Source organism: Chiloscyllium punctatum, chromosome 47 (assembly GCF_047496795.1).
Source record: "Chiloscyllium punctatum isolate Juve2018m chromosome 47, sChiPun1.3, whole genome shotgun sequence".
Lineage (NCBI taxonomy): Eukaryota > Metazoa > Chordata > Chondrichthyes > Orectolobiformes > Hemiscylliidae > Chiloscyllium > Chiloscyllium punctatum.
Window position 1 is genome coordinate 34,138,768 of NC_092785.1, and position 19,459 is coordinate 34,158,226.

General features: G+C 46.0%; 1 non-coding gene across 1 annotated transcript; it reads right to left on the reverse strand.

The window, feature by feature from the left end:
- Positions 1-2,563: 2,563 nt before the first annotated feature.
- trnal-uaa (transfer RNA leucine (anticodon UAA)) lies at positions 2,564-2,645 on the reverse strand. Its single transcript has one exon. It is a non-coding gene; the product is annotated as a tRNA-Leu (tRNA).
- Positions 2,646-19,459: the final 16,814 nt, after the last annotated feature.

The window sequence follows — 19,459 nt, forward strand, 5'->3', positions numbered from 1 at the left end:
AGAGCTGTCAGTTTTTGGATTCGCTGGAGTGCTGAGGGGGTAACACAATTTGTGTGGTATTTTTCTTCAGCCAAACTCCACTCTCCCGGAAAAATAGCCAAACGCGCTGAGTAACAAATAGCAAGCTTTTTTTTTATCAAATGGTCTATTCAAGCTGGTGTCAGCTTTTGGAGCGTCTCAGAGTTGCCAAGCACGGAAACAGACCCTGCTATCTAACTTGCCACTGCTAAACAGATAACCGAAATTAATCTAACCAATATTTGCCAAAATTTGTCCCTTATCTCTCCGAACCCTTTCAGCTGCCTTTGAAATGTTGTGAGCGCACCAGTCTCTGCCCCTAAATATGACAATTCATTCTGTACACACGGAAATGTCTGTGTTCAAAACAAGTGTCCCTCACATCCCCTTTAAATATTACTGTTCTCACATTAAACCAATGTTATCTCGCATTGAACTCAAGTACCTTGTGAAAAATTACTCCCTGACTCTTTTCTCTGTCCGTCTCCCTCATGTCCTTATAAAATTCTGTAAGGCCATTCCTCAGCCCTGAAGCTCCAGGGAAAACTGCCGAAGCCAATTCAGCTTCGTGCTATTGTCCAAACAGTGCAAACCTTGCAAACCCTTTCAAATACTTTCGAAATTGTTCCACGTTCGTTACTGAATGCGCGATCTGTCAGTGCCTGAAGTGAAGCGATGCTGAAACGCTAGTAATGAGATTTTGGCGGTCTGCGCCTCTGTGGTACTGTGGCCGAGTGGTCTAAGGCGCTGGATTTAAGCTCCAGTCTCTAACGAGTCGTGGGTTCGGATACCAGCGGTTGCTCCACTGCAAACAGCTGAACAAAGCAGAACCTCTGTAGGCTGTCTGCGTTTTCGTTGTTGTGTTTGCCGCTGCTCAGGTCAACTGAGTCTGAAAACAGTGTGAGTCCTTGCTGTCGGACTCTCCTCAACCCCTCTGCTTTCGGACATCTGCATGGCCAGTTTCTGTGTATCAAATTGTCACTGCATTTGGCTGGAAGCTTGGTGGTTCGAGCCCGCCCTTAGCACCGAACCACAATTATTTCAGTCCAAGCATTGAGACCACAAGAACTCACCCGAGTCTGCAGCTGGATGTGGCCCCAATCTCTCCAAGGCCCCGCTGCCAACAGAAAGCGGCTACTGCAGCTTCAATCAGCGGCTTCCTGCTCAGCCCTGGGACACAGCACCTGGAAAATCCTTCCCCAGGAACGGCTCTTCCCGTGTGAAAGGGACAACCATTCCACTTTAAATTGGACACGGCTTCAGAGGATTGTTCCTGTTCTTGGAACGTTTCATAAACAAAACTCCTGTCTCGCAAATAAGGAGGGGGAAAAGTTGTTGGCAGGAAGAATAGAGAAAGTGTTGACTGTGAGGACTCTGTCTCGTCAGCAGATAGGATTCCATCTTATGGGCAAGTGGAGACAGCTTTCACTCAGAAACCGAGGTGTGATCAAACACAGTCGGATCGACGTGTCCAAACCAACCCCTACACTGGGTTGCAATACTGCAAGTGGAGCAGAGAGCTGGATTTCTTTAAAGGAGGGAAAGGGCCCATCGTGAGGCTGGAACCTACGGCCCTGAGATGAAGCATCTTATGCTCTACCGACTAAAGTAGCTGGGCCTGGCTCACGATTGATGAGTGTGTGATTTCATACTGAGCATATTTCACCCGGCATTGCAATTTGCAAGGATCCAGTTCATTCCTCCCAATCACAAATGTCATCATTCACACTTTCCATTTCTCAGCTATTATTCCTTCAGAACATTATTATCTATTTAACACTTGTCTCTGGATTTAAGACTCAATATAAATATTTTCATATTTTTATCCTCATCTTTATGTCTCTGGAGCGATTCCCAGTCTCTCTGGCAGACGGTAAATCAATTGGGAAATTCCCGAAGGAAACCCAATCATTCCAGTTTCGAGTGTAAGGAATCCTATCTGCTGACGAGACAGAGTCCTCACAGTCAACACTTTCTCTATTCTTCCTGCCAACAACTTTTCCCACTTCTTATTTGCGAGACAGGAGTTTTGTTTATGAAACGTTCCAAGCACAGGAACAATCCTCTGAAGCCGTGTCCAATTTAAAGTGGAATGGTTGTCCCTTTCACACGGGAAGAGCCGTTCCTGGGGAAGGATTTTCCATGTGCTGTGTCCCAGGGCTGAGCAGGAAGCCGCTGATTGAAGCTGCAGTAGCCGCTTTCTGTTGGCAGCGGGGCCTTGGAGAGATTGGGGCCACATCCAGCTGCAGACTCGGGTGGGTTCTCGTGGTTGCAGTGTCGGGACATGGTTGGTCTCAATGATTGAACTGAAATAATTGAGGCTCGGTGCAAAGGTCGGGCTCGAACCACCAAACTTTCAGACAAATGAGCTGACTATTTGAGATACAGAAACTGGCCATGCAGATCTCCGAAAGCAGAGGGATTGAGGAGAGTCCGACAGCAAGGACTCACACTGTTTTCAGAGTCAGTCCAGAGCAGCTGCAAACACATAGGGCGTGCTCAGCTTCTGCTTATGTTCAACTGGGCAGTAGAACATCAGTTATCTTGGTAGCGGTGGGATTCGAACCCACGACTCGATAGAGACTGGAGCTTAAATCCAGCGCCTGACACCACTCGGCCACGCAACCTTACAGATTACAGAAACAGAATGTCAAAATTGTCATTACTAGTGTTTCAGCATCGCTTCACTTCAGGCACTAACAGATCGCGCATTGAATAATGAACGTGGTGCAATTTCGAAAGTATTTGAAAGGGTTTCCAAGGTTTGCACTGTTTGGACAATAGCACGAAGCTGAATAGACTTCGACAGTTTTCCCTGGAGCTTCAGGGCTGAGGAATGGCCTTACAGAATTTTATAAAGTCATGAGGCAGACGGACAGAGAAAAGAGTCAGGGAGTATTTTTTCACAAGGCACATGAGTTCAAAGCGAGATAACATTGGTTAAATGTGAGAACAGTAATATTTAAAGGGGATGTGAGGGACAGTTGTTTTACACACAACCATTTCCGTGTGTACAGAATGAATTGTCATATTTAATGTCAGAGACTGGTGCGCTCACAACATTTCAAAGACAACTGAAAGGATTCGGAGAGATAAGGGACAAAATTTGGCAAATATTGGTTAGATTAATTTCGGTTATCTGTTTAGCAGTGGCAAGTTAGATAGCAGGGTCTGTTTCCGTGCTTGGCAACTCTGAGACGCTCCAGAAGCTGACACCAGCTTGAATAGACCATTTGCTAAAAAACGCGTGCTGTTTGTTACTCAATTAGAGCGTTTGGCTATTTTTCCTGGAGGGTGGATTTTGGCCTGAAGAAAAATACCACACAAATTGTGTTAACCCCTCAGCACTCCAGCGAATCCAAAAACTGACAGCTCTTAGCGTGGAACAGAAGCATAACAGAAAAGGCGGACCCATTGCCAGACACACTGGCATGCTGACTTTGAGGGAGTGCGCGTCATCTATGTCATGTACTGCAGCGAGACAATTCCAAACCGTGCTTCCAAACTTACTGCAGCTTTAATGCATTGTCAAGTCCCAGAAAGTGCTCAAGTAACTTACAACAAAACAGAACAACAATGAACCATGAGAAGTGAAGATGACCAATTCCATTCTTGATTAAATTGGGTCAACAATGCGCTGGTCCCTCCATCTGATGGAGAGGACCAATCCCCAGCCTCCCTGACCAGGACAGGAATGAAGGAAACCAGAGAGCTAGAACAACGTTTCACACCGTGATTGCCCACCGTTTCACCACAGCAACAAAAACCAGCGAACAGATTCAGTGTAGGATCTGGTTTCACATCAGCAATGAAATATCAATCCCCACTCACTTTCAGGGAAAACGGTGCCCACCGTAAATTGTCTGGAATAGACAATAGACAATAGATGCAGGAGTAGGCCATTCTGCCCTTCGAGCCTGCACCGCCATTCAATATGATCATGGCTGATCATTCCTAATCAGTATCCTGTTCCAGCCTTATCTCCATACCCCTTGACTCCACTATCTTTAAGAGCTCTATCCAATTCTTTCTTAAAAGAATCCAGAGACTGGGCCTCCACTGCCCTCTGGGGCAGAGCATTCCACACAGCCACCACTCTCTGGGTGAAGTAGTTTCTCCTCATCTCTGTCCTAAATGGTCTACCCCGTATTTTTAAGTTGTGTCCTCTGGTTCGGCACTCCCCCATCTACGGAAATATGTTCCCTCCTGCCAGAGTGTCCAGTCCTTTCATAAGCCTATACGTTTCAATCAGATCCCCTCTCAGTCTTCTAAACTCAAGGGGACACAAGCCCAGTTGCTTCAGTCTTTCCGTGTAAGGCAATCCTGCCATTCCAGGAATTGACCTCGTGAACCTACGCTGCACTCCCTCAATAGCCAGAATGTCTTTCCTCAAATTTGGAGACCAGAACTGTACACAGTACTCCAGGTGTGGTCTCACCAGGGCCCTGTACAGCTGCAGAAGCACCTCTTTGCTTCTATACTCAATCCCTCTTGTTATGAAGGCCAGCATGCTATTAGCCTTCTTCACGACCTGCTGTACCTGCATGCTTGCCTTCATTGACTGGTGGACAAGAACACCCAGATCTCTCTGAACAGCCCCTTTACCTAATTTGATACCATTGAGGTAGTAATCTGCCTTCCTGTTCTTGCCACCAAAGTGGATAAACAGACATTTATCCACATTAAACTGCATCTGCCATGCATCTGCCCACACACCTAACTTGTCCAGGTCACCCTGTAATCCCCTAACATCCTCATCACATTTCACCCTACCACCTAGCTTTGTGTCATCAGCAAATTTGCTAATGTTATTGCTGATACCATCTTCTATATCATTTACATATATTGTAAAAAGCTGCGGTCCCAGCACGGATCCCTGTGGTACCCCACTGGTCACTGCCTGCCATTCCGAAATGGAGCCGTTAATCACTACCCTTTGTTTCCTTTTAGCCAACCAATTCTCTATCCAATCTAGTACTTTGCCCCCAATCCCGTGCGCCCTAATTTTACTCACTAACCTCTTGTGTGGGACTTTATCAAAAGCTTTCTGAAAGTCCAGGTACACTACATCCACTGGATCTCCCTCGTCCATCTTCCGAGTTACATCCTCAAAAAATTCAAGAAGATTAGTCAAGCATGATTTCCCCTTCATAAATCCATGCTGACTCTGTCCTATCCTGTTACTATTATCCAGATGTGCCGTAATTTCATCCTTTATAATAGACTCCAGCATCTTTCCCACCACTGAGGTCAGACTAACTGGTCTATAATTTCCTGCTTTCTCCCGCCCACCCTTCTTAAAAAGTGGCACAACATTAGCCGCCCTCCAATCCTCAGGAACCAACCCCGATTCTATTGAACTCTGGAAAATAATCACCAGCACATCCACGATTTCCCGAGCCACCTCCTTCAGTACCCTGGGATGCAGGCCATCAGGTCCCGGAGACTTATCAACCTTCAGACCTAACAGTCTCTCCAACACCAAATCCTGGCAAATAGAAATTCCCTTAAGTTCAGGTCCTTCAGCCACTGTTACCTCAGGGAGATTGCTTGTGTCTTCCCCAGTGAACACAGATCTGAAGTACCCATTTAATTCCTCTGCCATTTCTTCGTTCCCAGTTATATATTCCCCTGCTTCTGTCTTCAAGGGCCCAATTTTTGTCCTAACTATTTTTTTGCCTTGGACATACCTAAAAAAGCTTTTACTATCCTCCTTTATATTCTTGGCCAGTTTACCTTCGTACCTCATTTTTTTCTCTGCGTATTTCCTTCTTACTAATCCTCTGTTGTTCTTTAAAAGCTTCCCAGTCCTCCGTTTTCCCGCTTATCCTCGCTAAGTTCTACTTTTTCTCTTTTAACCTTATATGTTTCTTTACTTCCCTTGTCAGCCACGGCCGCCCATGTCTCCTCCTGGGATCTTTCTTCCTTTTAGGAATGAACTGATCCTGCATCTTCTGCATTATACACAGAAATATCCGCTATTGTTCCTCCACGGTCTTCCCTGTTAAGGTATTGAACTTTGGCCAGTTGCTCCCTCATAGCTCCATATTTCCCTTTATTCAACTGAAATATTGTCACTTCAGATTGTACCCACTCCCTCTCAAATTGCAGATTGAAGCTTATTGTATTATGGTCACTACTTCCCAATGGCTCCTTCACTTCGAGGTCCCTGACCAATTCTGGTTCGTTACACAATACCAGATCCAGAATCGCCTTATCCCTGGTCGGCTCCAGCACCAGCTGCTCTAAAAATCCATCTCTGAGGCACTCCACAAAGTCTCTTTCTTGAGGCCCGATACCATCCTGATTCTCCCAGTCTACCTGCATGTTAAAATCCCCCATAACAACTGTAGTAACATCTTTGCGACAAGCCAATTTCAGCTCCTGATTCAACTTACCTCCAACATCCAGACTACTGTTTGGGGGCCTGTAGGGACTCCCATGAGGGTCTTTTTACCCTTAGTGTTTCGAAGCCCTATCCACACTGACTCTACATCCCCTGACTCTAGGTCCGCCCGCGCAAGGGACTGAATATCTTCCCTTACCAACAAGGCCACCCCACCCCCTCTGCCCGTCAGTCTATCCTTACGATAACACGTGTAGCCTTGAATATTCATTTCCCAGGCACTGTCCCCATGAAGCCACGTCTCAGTTATCCCCACAATATCGTATCTGCCAATTTCCAAAAGAGCCTCAAGCTCATCCACCTTGTGTCTAATGCTTCGTGCATTCATATATAGAATTCAACGGCACGCCACGGTGGCACAGTGGTTAGCACTGCTGCCTCACAGCACCAGAGACCTGGGTTCAATTCCTGCCTCAGGCGACTGACTGTGTGGAGTTTGCACATTCTCCCTGTGTCTGCGTGGGTTTCCTCCGGGTGCTCCGGTTTCCTCCCACAGTCCAAAGATGTGCAGGTCAGGTGAATTGGCCATGCTAAATTGCCCGTGGTGTTATGTAAGGGGTGAATGTAGGGGTATGGGTGGGTTGCGCTTCGGCGGGTCAGTGTGGACTTGTTGGGCCGAAGGGCCTGTTTCCACAGTGTAAGTAATCTAATCTAATCTAATCTAATTTTTAATTTGTTACTGCTCTCACCCTTCCCCTCAACCCTTATTTCACTCAACTTTACAGCATGATACCTTTTCCAGTTTTCTGCCTACTTGATACAGTTGTCTTTCTTGACTTCTCTTGTTCTAACTACCCCTTCAATTTCCTTTTTAAGCATCCAGCTTGTCCCCTCCCCCCCGCTACTTAGTTTAAATGTAGCGGTGTCGCAGCAGAAAACCTGCCTGCCAGAATGCCGATCCCTGTTCTATTAAGGTGCAAGCCGTCTCTCTTGTAGAATTTATGGTTACCATAAAATGTACCGCAGTGATCCAAGAACTTGAAACCTTGCTTCCTGCACCAGTTCCCCAACCACACGTTCACGTCCATTATCTCCCGGTTTCTGGCCACACTAGCCCGAGGAACTGGAAGCAAACTGGAGATAACCACCTTGGACGTCCTGCCTTTTAGCCTTCTTCCTAGTTCTGCGAAGTCTCGCTGTAGTATGTTCCTCCTCTTCTTCCCGACATCATTTGTGCCGACGTGTACCACCACCTCGGGCACTTCAACCTCGTCCTTGAGGATGTCCTGCACTCTGTCCGCGATGTCTTTCACTCTAGCACCAGGAAGGCAACACACCATCCTTAAATCCCGTCTGCTGCCACAAAAACCCCGGTCAGTTCCTCTCACGATGGAGTCCCCTATTACCATGGCTCTATGCGATGTCCGACTCTTCCGCTCTGCTTCTGCGGCAACTTTTGATTGACAAACATAGCCGCCTTGCGAACTGGCAGTGTCATCAGACTCTACTGTTTCCAAAAGCTTCAACTTGTTCCTGACAGGAACTTCTCCCGGCGTCTCTTGCACCTGTCTCCTCTCTGCCTTCCTCATCGTCTGCACTCTTCTGCTCTCTTCTGGCATGATTGGTGTAATAACATCACTGAAGGTCTTGTCCAGAAAGATCTCGTTCTCTCGGATGAGCCTAAGGTCTTCGAGTTCTTTCGTCAGTGCTGCAATATGCTCGGTCAATTGCTGAATGTGCACACACTTTCCACACATATACGAGCCAGACACACCAGAGTCGTTGACCTGCCACATCAAACACGTAGCGCACTGAACCAGCTGAGCAGTCATGTCTTCACCCTCTTCAACTGTGGCGTAATCTCTTTACTCAACCTCTTTATCAAGATTCCTGAGCTGAAGCCTCACTCTTCGATCTAAACTTCCTTAGACCCTCTTCCTATGGCAACTCTGTGGACTCTTAATTAAGGTTAGAGGAGGAGGGAGGGAGGGAGTCCCTACTTTGTAGGACCTGGGGTTTAGAACACACCCACTCTCATAACAATCACTTACCTTCCCGACCGGCTTTGCGCTCCGTCTGAACTTCCGCCCAGCTCCCGCCGCTCTCTTTCCATTACAAATATGTCCATCACAATCTTATTCTTTTCTGTAAAGTAAATTCATGACAGGGATGGTGTGACAGAGAAGTGATGTCCGTGGATATGTAATTCAGAGGCCCAGGTTACTGCACAAAATACACTGTTTTAAATCTTACCTTAGATATGTCAAAACTTAAATTCATATGACAGGAATTGGAAATAAACGATAATTTCACTAATATTACAATAACAGCACCAGCATTTCGTCAATACTTTTATCTATAGCACTGATATCCTTTGGTAAAGAAATCTAGCATTATTATTGGACTGTCTTAAGACTGACGTCAGACCCACAACAATGTGCTTGGCTCTATACTGTCAGAAGGAATGACCTCACAGTAAAGGACACTTAGTGAAGTCAATAAATTCTGCCCTTACCAACGATGCAGACATCCCATGTCATAACAATATTGAAGTTTATATAAAACAAAGAATGATGCAAGAGATCAGAAACAAGAAAACACGAACGAGAAGCTGCCGCAGTAACTGTTCAGATTTGGCACCCGTGGGTCGAGGGCAAAATAGAATTGACATTTCGAGTCCGCTGACCTACCATCATAACTGAACACAGCTTGAAAATATGGTGATTGATGCTGGTGACAGGGATGTCTATGATGAAGTGGATAAGGAGTGAGTTGAATAGACAGAGAAACGAGAGATAAAAGAAAATAAGCAAAAAACGGGATTGAAGATGATCAGCTGGAATGGAAATTAAAAAACGAGGTTAATCTTATTTATTTTTTCTCCTGTTCCCATATTACTGAAAATCATGCCCATGTAGGGTATAAATCAAGGTTCCTGTTTAAAGTGAGTTATGTCAATTTGTCTGTCTTCCCTGAATGTGATCATCCTCCTTTATTCATTAATGGGATGCTGGGCCAGTATTTAATTCCCTTTCATCATTGTCCTTGAGAAGTGTTGGTGAGCTGCCTTCCTGACCCACTGCTGTATGTGGGCTGTAAGTAGTCAGTGCTTAGTTTCGTTCGGTTTCATTTCTTTGATGTTTGTAGTGAGTAATGTAACTGAGCGGCTGGTTTGGCTATTTCAATGGGCAATTCAGAGCCAAATACATTGTGGAATTCACATGTCAGTCCGACCAGCTGAATGTGGTAAATTTCATTCCCTGAAGAACATTAACGTGTCAGGTAGGATTTTCTGATAATCGGCAATGGTTTCATAGCTTCATTTGATTTTATTGAATTCAAATGCCACCTTTTATCATGGTGGGATTCGAATCCAGGGTGGGGTCAGCACCCGGGTCCCCGGATTAATAAACTAGAGATACTACTGTTAGGACATCGTCTTCCTGGCATCTCTGACCATCTCAAATGGCAATCGTGGTGTTAATGTTTGTGTGGCTGTACTTGAAACACAGCTGTTCGCAAGGCAAAAGAATGATTTGGTAAAACATACCATCCTTCTTCATTTTGAACTAATTGTAACGTTAAAGAATCAGAAAGGCCGTTGGCGAAAATGAGCTGTGTTCCTTGGTCAGGAGTCACAAACAGAGTTCATACCAGGCAGCAAGTAATCAACACAGTAAATTGTATACTGTCCTTCTTTGCAAAACGATTCAAGATTTGGAGTGAAATACTTTCCTGTCATGCTCGAGTGTTGTTCAGAAGGTACTTGGGGCACTGTGTACAGATTATCTCTCCTTTATAAGGAACGATCACCTTTTCACAGAGAGCCAGTGTAAAGGCGTTTCACCAGAATAATTCGTGTGATGATGGGATCATGAGAAAACAGCGAAGGAAATAATCTGTATCACGACAAAAGAAAAAAAAAAGTGTTTGCATTAAACCTTGAGGGTAATGGACCAAAACTCATTATTTTCAAAACAAAACATTGATAGTGTTAAATAAAGTATGTATTTTCCCATAGGCAAATATTTTACTTAGATTTGATTACTTACAGTGTGGAAACAGGCCCTTCGGCCCAACAAGTCCACACCGACTCACAACCCACCCAGACCCATCCTCCTACATTTTCCCCTGTACCTAGCACCTTGGGCAACTTAGTAGGACCAATTCAAATAACCTGCACGTTTTTGGATTGTGGGAGGAAACCGTAGCACCTGGAGGAAACCCACGCTGTCACGGAGAGGATGTGCAAACTCCAAACACAGATATGCTGGAGGCGGGAACGGAACCCGCCTCGTGTGCTGTGAGGAAGCAGTGCTAACCAGTGTGCCACAGAGCCGCCCAGAGGTGCCGCCTATATAGGGAGAAAACGATTAGAAGAATGTGGGTAAAGTGTAGGGAAATGGGGTTAGCATGGATGAAGATTTAGGTCAGCATGGACCAGTTTGGGCTGAACGGCCTGTCTCCGTTATGTTAGACTCTACGATTCTATGATATTATACGTACCTGCGTGGGACTTTATGTTGGCTAAGCGAGAGCTCCAGGCTCTGAATGAACTGTCACTGTCTCAATGAGCAGTTGGTGTGTGATCCTGCACTAAACGTTATGTTTTCACAAACCTGTCAGCAGCCACACTCTGATAGACTTCGCCATTCCCAGCAACTTCTGACCTCCATGGAGGACACTAGCCTACCTTCTGGGAGATGCCTCCTTGAGACCTGGCACAAACTGTCCGCAATCCCTCCTCACTGTTAGCAAATCATAGTGTCGTTAATATAACGCGTGTGCACCATTAACAATGGAGCCAGGAGGAACAACATCGGCCAGTCTGTCTGTGCAGTCTCTGCTTCATTGGTTTTGCAATGTTGGAGCATCAGTGACATCCTATACAGTCTGGACGGGCTGAATAGTTTCTTCTCTTTATGCATTAGTGTTTCGAGGGACAGAAAGTCCTCCTTCTGGTCTCAGGGAAAAAAGGTTCACGGACATTATTGGGCGACCCTTGGTTCCTGCGTACCAGCGTGATGTACTGACTGAGCTCATTATCTTCCTGTGTAATAGCAGGAAAGCAGGGGCATGGAAGAACACAGAAAGTCAGACAACATTGAGTTCTCCAATTTCAAATAACCTGCCTTCCAATCCCCCAACTCCATTCCCACCTCCTTCTCCTTCCTTCCATTCTAGCTACCCTTCTTTCAGATTCAGCTGGATTCAGTTCTCCCATCGTCCAACCCAGTGGTACCCCTTTAACCTGTGTTCATCTATCCCCACCTCACCACCCTGTCTCCTCCTCCCTCATCCTGCCTCTTTATCTGTAGCTCCCTTACCCCACTCCAGTCCTGAATATTTATCCCCAAGCAGTTAACTTCTCCACCTCCTGATTTTGCCTTGCTTGTTGCGTTCTTCCAGCCTTCTGCCTGGCTATTTCGCATTTCAACATTTGTCGATTTTTTTTTAATCGCTTCCAGTGTAATCGGCTGGAGAAAGCGAAAGGGACCGTGTCTGTACTTATCCAATAGTTTGGATGGGCTGAATGGCTCTGTCAAATTTCCGTGAAAGCAGCTTAAGATGCTGCATGAGCTTCGTTTTTTTAACGAAGAAATGTGCAGGGTCTGGTCTCACTGTTGCATGAATGTTCCGGACAGTTTTACTGCATGAGCTTGAATGTTGTCCAGGTTTTGAAACTTTAGCTCCTGAGGAGGTGACACATTGTTCTGAACATTGTGTGATCTTCACTGAACATCCCCAGCTCTGAAGGTATGACGGAGGGAAAGACATTGATGAACGAGCTGCAATTGTTTGTGCCGAGAAAGTTTCCCTGAGGCTCACCCACAGAGATATCCAGGGATTGAGAGGATTGGTCTCCACCAGTCACACTGTGTTCTGGATGATCCAGCCAATGGGGAGTTTACAACTGATTCCCATTAAGTTCAATTTTGTTCAGTCTCCTTGACACCTTGCTCAGTCAAATACCGCCGTGATGTCAGGGCCAGTCAATCTGACGCTGTGTTCATATCTATTGTTCATTTCAATAAGTCATGGTATATGTGTGGAGAGTGTTTCCTTCTCTCAGAGGGTAGTGAATGTTTGGGGCTCTCTATCCCAGACAGTTAGGGGGAGCTACATCATTGAAATGCTTGGAGCACGGCGTGGTGTTAACGAAAATTGACACATCAGGGAGTTGAATGCTACAAAGAATTGGGCATAAAAGAGAAATTGTGGCTGAGAGCGGATCAGCTGTGCCCTTACTGAAAGGAAGGGCAGGTTTGCGGGGCTATACAGAGATCGTCTTCTTCCAGTCTTCCTATTGTCCAGTCACTTGGTGGCCTCTTACATTTCCTGTGTTACTAACTTGAAGTAGCTGAATAGACTGCATGATCTACTCTGGGTACAGTTTTACAGGCTCGAGTGGCTGACTGGCCTCCTCCTGTTACCGTGTATGTGTCCAAGGCCTGAAAAGGACCATCCTGTTCTGGTGTAACTTAAATCCATATAGATTAAATCTACTGCCCTTGGAGAAAGTAAGCACTGCAGATGCTGGAGATCAGTTAATATTCTATGAAGACGTAACCAGGAAAGTTGATTCGGCCTGGCCGGTAGATGTTGAAAATTGTGGTGCTGGAAACACTCAGCAGGTCATGCAGCATCCGAGAGGCAGGAAAATCGCTGATTTGGACATTTCTGATGATGGGCTGATGCCCAAAACGTCGATTTTCCTGCCTCTCCGATGCTGCCTGACCTGTTGTGCTTTGACAGCATAACATGTTCGACATGTACCGGCCAGACCTCGTCAACTTTCCTGGGCACGACATCATAGAACTTTAACAAATTCGTCAGGTACAAACTTCCACTCATAAAGTCATGCTGACTATTCCGAATCAAATTCAATTTTCCAAATGCATGTCCAACGTATCCCTGATAATCTTCTCAAGTAACGTAGAGATGTTAAACTTCCTGGTCTATTGTTTCTAGATATTTGCTTTTCCAGTCCTTCTTGAATAAGATACAAAATTTGTTATCCTCAAGTCTTCAGGGATCTCAGCTGTGGTTAATGATGATCAGATTTATCAGCCAGGGCCTATCAATTTTTTCTCTAGCTCCTTGCAGTTTTCTTGTATCAATCTGTTAAGGACAATGAGATTTATCCAGCTTCAAACATTCCAGTACATTCAAAACCTCACCTACTGTGCTATGGACTTTCCCTAAGATACGACCACTAACTTCCCCAAGTTCCCAAGTATTCATGTTTTTTTCCACGGTAAACACAGACATCGCCCATCTCTTATGGTTCCACACATACATGTCCACTTTGGTCTTTGATGGTCCTATTCTTTCTGCAGTTAATGTTTTTTTTCTCTTTAATATTCAAAATGAACCTCTTTGGATTCACCCTGATCTTCTCAGTCAAGGCCCTTTATCGCCTTACTGATTTCCTTCTTCACTAAACTCCAGTATCCCCTGTGTACCTCCAATGATTCCCCTGATCCCGCCTGCCTGGACTTGAGCCACACGTCCACATTTTTTTCTGGTCAAAGCCTCAATATCTCCTGTCATTCAAGTTTCCCCATTCCTGTCAACTTTCCTTTCACCCTCACAGGAACATATAGATCTTGAATTCTAGCTGTCTCACTTTGAAAGGCTTCCACTTGCCAGAGGTCCCTTTGCCTGCAAACAAACGAATCCAGTCAACCCCGCAAGCTCCTGTACAATTCCGGCAAAATTCACCTTGCCCCAATGTAGAACTTGAATCTGAGGACCAGTTTTTTTTTTCTTCTACGTAACTATTTTAAAATTAATAGAACTATGGTCACAGGTCTCAAACTGCGAATCCACCGTCACCTCACTCACCTGTCCTGCACTATTTCCTAAGAATAGGTCAAATTTTGCCTCTTCCCGATTAGGATCCTCTACATACTGCTTGAGGAAACTTTCCTGACGCACTTAATGAATTTAATATCATCAAATCCCTTAATGCTCTGGCAGTCCCAATCTGTGTTATAAAAATTAAAACTACCATTATGACAACCCTATTGTACTTTCAAGTCTCCCTAATCTCTGTACATATTTTTGTTCCTGTAATTACTATTGACTATTTGGGGGCACAATAATGTCACCATCCCCTTCTTATTTCTTAATTCCACCCACAAAGACACCCTGATTGTTCCTTTAGTTATTTCATCTCTGATGCTTTGTGATGCTCTCCTTCATCAGAAATACAAGTCCCCCACCACTCTTTCCACCATTTCTGTCCCTCCTAATGCATTTTACCCAGGTACATTAAGCTGTCAATCCTATCTGACCCTCAGCCATATTTCTGTAATAGCTATACTATCTCAGTCCCATGAACATATGCACACCCGGAGATCATCAGTCTTACCGATCAGCCCTTTTGCATTTAAATAAATGGAAATTAAGCCAACAGGCATTCCTTGTTCCCCGTCTTGTTCCAGCTTGACCTAACTTTTCACATTTCAAATCCCGATTCCTGTATCTTTTTCCAGCATCGCAGTTGCCTCCCTGCTCTTGAGGATCCCACCCCCTATGCAAATCTCGTTTCAACTCTCCCTTGTAGCACTAACAAAACTAGCTGCGAAGATATTCGTCCCCCGTCTAGTGCATTTGCAAACTGTCCCTCTTGAACGGGTCACCTTTGTCAAAAAATTCCCTTTGATCGAAAAATCTGAATCTATGTCCCGCACCAAGTCTTTAGCCACATATTTATTTGCCATATCCGCCTATTTTTACCTACACTAGCTCATGCCACTGGAAGTAATCAGAAGATTACCACCGTCAAGGTCCTGCTTTTTAACTTTCCTTCTCGCTCTCTGTAATCACTCTGTAGGACCTCATTCCTATATCTACCTCTGTCATTTGTGCCAACGTGCACAATGACTTCTGGCTGGTCAGCCTCCCCTTGAGAACGTTCTGCAGCCACTCGGAGACATCCTGTCCTCTGACACCTGAGATGTAACACACCATCCTGGATTCCCGTTTGAGTTCACAGAATCTACAATCTGTCCCCCTAATAATCGACTCGCCTACCTCTAAGACCCTGTTTAACTTTACCCTTTCCCGCTGTGCCCCAGAGCCAGTTGTACTGCAACCAACCTGGCTGCTGCTGCTTTCCCTTGAATGTTCATTTCCCGACACCCACCCACTCCCCAAACCCAAAATCAGTATCTAGAATGGTATATTTGTTTTCAAGTGGAATAGCCACAGGCGATTCCTGCACTCTCTGCCTACTCCATTTGCCATTCCTATTGGTCGCCCAGCTACTCTCTGCCTGGAACACGACAGGAAGCAAGGAACGCGTGTTGGAATAAATAGCGTTTATTTAAAGGCAACAGGGCTGACAAGGAAGGCAGATGAACTCAGGACATGGATCTTTACATGGTACTGTGATATGACAGTCATTGCAGAAACAGGCTAACGGAGGGATTTGGGTGTGACCACCTCACTAACGGTCTTATAAACGAAGTTCTCAGTATCTCAGATGACCCCAAGAGCAGCCAGCTACAGTGCCCAAACACTTCCCACACACGTGTATTCATCAGGAACAGTGGAAGTCTCCCTGAGGACCCACATCCCGCAGGTAGAACATGTGACTTCCCTAACTGCCATCTCGACTGCTGTCAGACAAGCATTAAAGAGACTTTATCTGAGCTTATCTGCACATTTTGCTGAGCTGCTGCTTACTGAAGCTTCTCAAACCAAAGCATTACTACCTACTCTGCTAATTACAGCATGTCAATCGACCACTCCACATTTAGTTATGGTTAGGGAAGGAGGGAAACACTTATTTTTATTTCAAAAACATACTTTATTCATAAAATATTTTGTTGATCTATACAATTGATGATGCAATTCATATGTGCACATTGCATTTCTTTACACACAGAGATCAGAATTAATCCTTCGCATATAGAAGTCTGTACGTTTACCATCCATATATTTAACTGAGTTGCCAGCGGAACCCACTTAATGAGTGGGTCCCCTGTTTTTCTTTGGTGGACAGACATGGCATGGTGGTCTTTCCACACCGCGTCTTGGCAGCAGCTGCCCAAAGATTCAGCGCACCCCTCAATACGTAGTCCTGGACCTCAGAATGTGCCATTCTGCAACACTCATTCGGGGGCAACTCCTTCAGCTGGAATATCAAAAGGTTTCAGACAGACAAAGAGCGTCTTTGACCAAGTTGATGATCCTCCATGCACAGTTGATGATCGTCTTAGTGTGCATCCCAGGAAACAGACCATAGAGGATGGAGTCCTGCATCACGGTGCTGCTCAGAACAAACCTGAACAAACACCATTGCATTCCTCTCCAGATTTCCTTTGCATATGCACATTCCAGAAGGAGGTGTCTGACAGTCTTGTCCCCTCCACACCCGCTTCGAGGGCAGCGTGTGGTGCGGCTGAGAGACTGGGCGTGCATAAAGGATCTCACAGGCAGAGACCTTCTCAACACCAGACAAGCCATGTCTTGGTATTTGTTGGAAAGTTCTGGCGATGAGGCATTCTGCCAAATGGCTTTGACAGTCTGCTCAGGGAACCGCTCAACAGGGTCCACCCTCTCCTTTTCCCGACAGGTCTCAAGGACACTATGTGCTGACCATTTCCTGATGGACTTGTGGTCAAAGGTGTTATTCTTCAGAAATTTCTCCACCAAGGACAGGTGATACAGAACGGTCCAACAACTTGCTGCGAGACCAGGCCCATCCTTTGCAACACCGGGGGCAGGTCGAATCTCAGTACGTAGTGACATTTCTTTTTTGTGTATCGGGGAGCAACGCACAGCCGCACACAAAGGTTGCCATCAGTGTGAGTGTGGCATTGGGAGCGTTTTTCTCCCCAGTTGCCCGGATCTTTGTACGTCGAGTCCATCTTTGATCTCCATATAAATTGGAAGATGTCCCGGGAGACTGCGAAGGCACAGGTTCTGTGAATAGGCCAGACCTGTGCCACATATAACAGTAATGATAGTGTCTCACACCAGACGACCAAGTTTTTCCCGTGATGGAGAGCGACCGTTGCTTCCATCTGCCCAGTTTCTTACTCAGTTTCCTGATGCGCTCCTCCCGAGATTGGCACACGCCCAAGCCAAGCCGAAACAAATACCCAGCACCTTCAGGTGGTCAGTCCTGACGGTGATGGGGATGGAGGATTGGTCAGTCCAGTTCCTGAAGAGCATGGCCTCACTCTTGCCTCGGTTTACCTTGGCCCCCAAGGTCTGTTTGAACTGGTCACATATGCACATGAGTTCGTGCACGGACAGAGGATCCCATCAGAAAACGGCGACATCATTCATATAGAGGGAGGCCTTAACCTGGAGGCCCCTGCTAACACGAATATTCACCGCTCTCAGGCTCGCATCCTTCCTGATGGACTCCGCAAACGGATCTATGCAGCACACAAACAAGGCAGGAGAGAGACGGCAGCCCTGCCTGACTCCAGATCTTACTGGGAAGCTAACTGATTCCCACCCATTGATTTAGACTGCACTGACAATGTTGGTGTAGAGCAGTCTGATCCAATTGTAGATTCCCTCACCAAAGCCCATTTTGGATAGAATATCTCTCATACACGTATGAAATATCCTATCAAAGGCTTTCTCCTGGTCCAGTCTGAAGAGGCAGGTGTTAAACGTCCTGTCCTGCATTTAGCCGATCGTATCCCTGAGGATTGCGAGACTCTCAGCGATTATCCTGTCCAGTACAGCACAGGTTTGGTCAGGATGAATCACCGACCCCAGAGCAGACCTGACCCGGTTGGCGACGAACTTTGACAAGATTTTGTAATCCGCATTCAATAGTGAGATCGGTCTCCAATTTCTGATTTCCTCCCTCCCCCTTCCGCTTGTAGATGAGGGTGATGATGCCTTTCCTCATGGATTCACTTATAATACCTGCCAGAAACATACTGACATACACCTTCAGCAGTTCCTTGCCAATCAAGTCCCATAGAGCAGAATAGAGCACAACCAGTAAGCCGTCACTTCCGGGAGTTTTATTCTTTTCAAAGGACTCGTGTTCCTTGGTTAGCTCATCCAGAGATAACGGCTGATTCAGCCTCTCCCGTGTTCTGTCGTCAAAGACCTCGGTGATAGAGGACAGGAACGACTGGGAGGCAGCGCTGTCGGTTGGCCTCGAGTCATATGGACTGGCATAGAAGGATTTGCTGATCCTTATGGAGTTAGTAATCTTCTTCCTACTTTGTGCACCTTCTGGAAGAAGAAAATTGAGCACGATTGCATGGAGCGAACCCTGGACTGGAAGATTTTCTTAGAGGCCTCCGTTGTAAAGAGCGAGTCTTGCTGGCCCTTCATCTCCAGATCGTTCATGACATTGACCCTCATCGTCTGCAGCAGGAGCAAGTTTTGCATGCTTTCCTGGAGTTGGGACAGTCTTGCCCGCCTCTCTATCGCATCCTGAACACCTTTGAGAATCAAGAACCTCTTAATGTTCCCTTTTACTGTTTCCCACCAGTCTGCTGGAGACTCAAAGAGGAGCTTCATGTTTCTCCAACCTGTGTAGTCCCTCTTGAGCTCCTCAATGTTTCCTGGGGCCAACAGATTTGTGTTCAGCTTCCACGTTCCCTTACCAGACTGCTTCTCGTCCTGTAGGTGACAGTCAGCCAGCAGGAGGCAGTGGTCAGAGAAGAACACCTACTTGACGTCGCTGTATCTGATGAAGAATGTTCGGGACTCAAACAAGTAATCTATCCTTGAGCACATAGACCCGTCTGCCCGTGAAAAAGTATAACTATACTGTGCTCAGTCTGCAGGGGTGCTGAAGACGTCATGCAGCTTGACATCTTTTACCATTACCATCAGGGGTCTGGAAGTGGCGTCCAATTTACTGCCACACCCTCCCCCTTACCCCACCTCCCCCCGCCACCGGATTGTACATCTGCATCAATGATACCGTTCAAATCTCCTGTCAGAATGACCGACCTGGACGTAGACAGCAAAGTTGAAGCTGTTGCAGGACGGCCAATCGATCACTCTTACCCACTGGGGCGTCACATTGATCAGTCTCTGGGTAGCATTCCTGTCCATGACGTCGGTGACGAGGATTAACCACGGAGATAGTGAAGT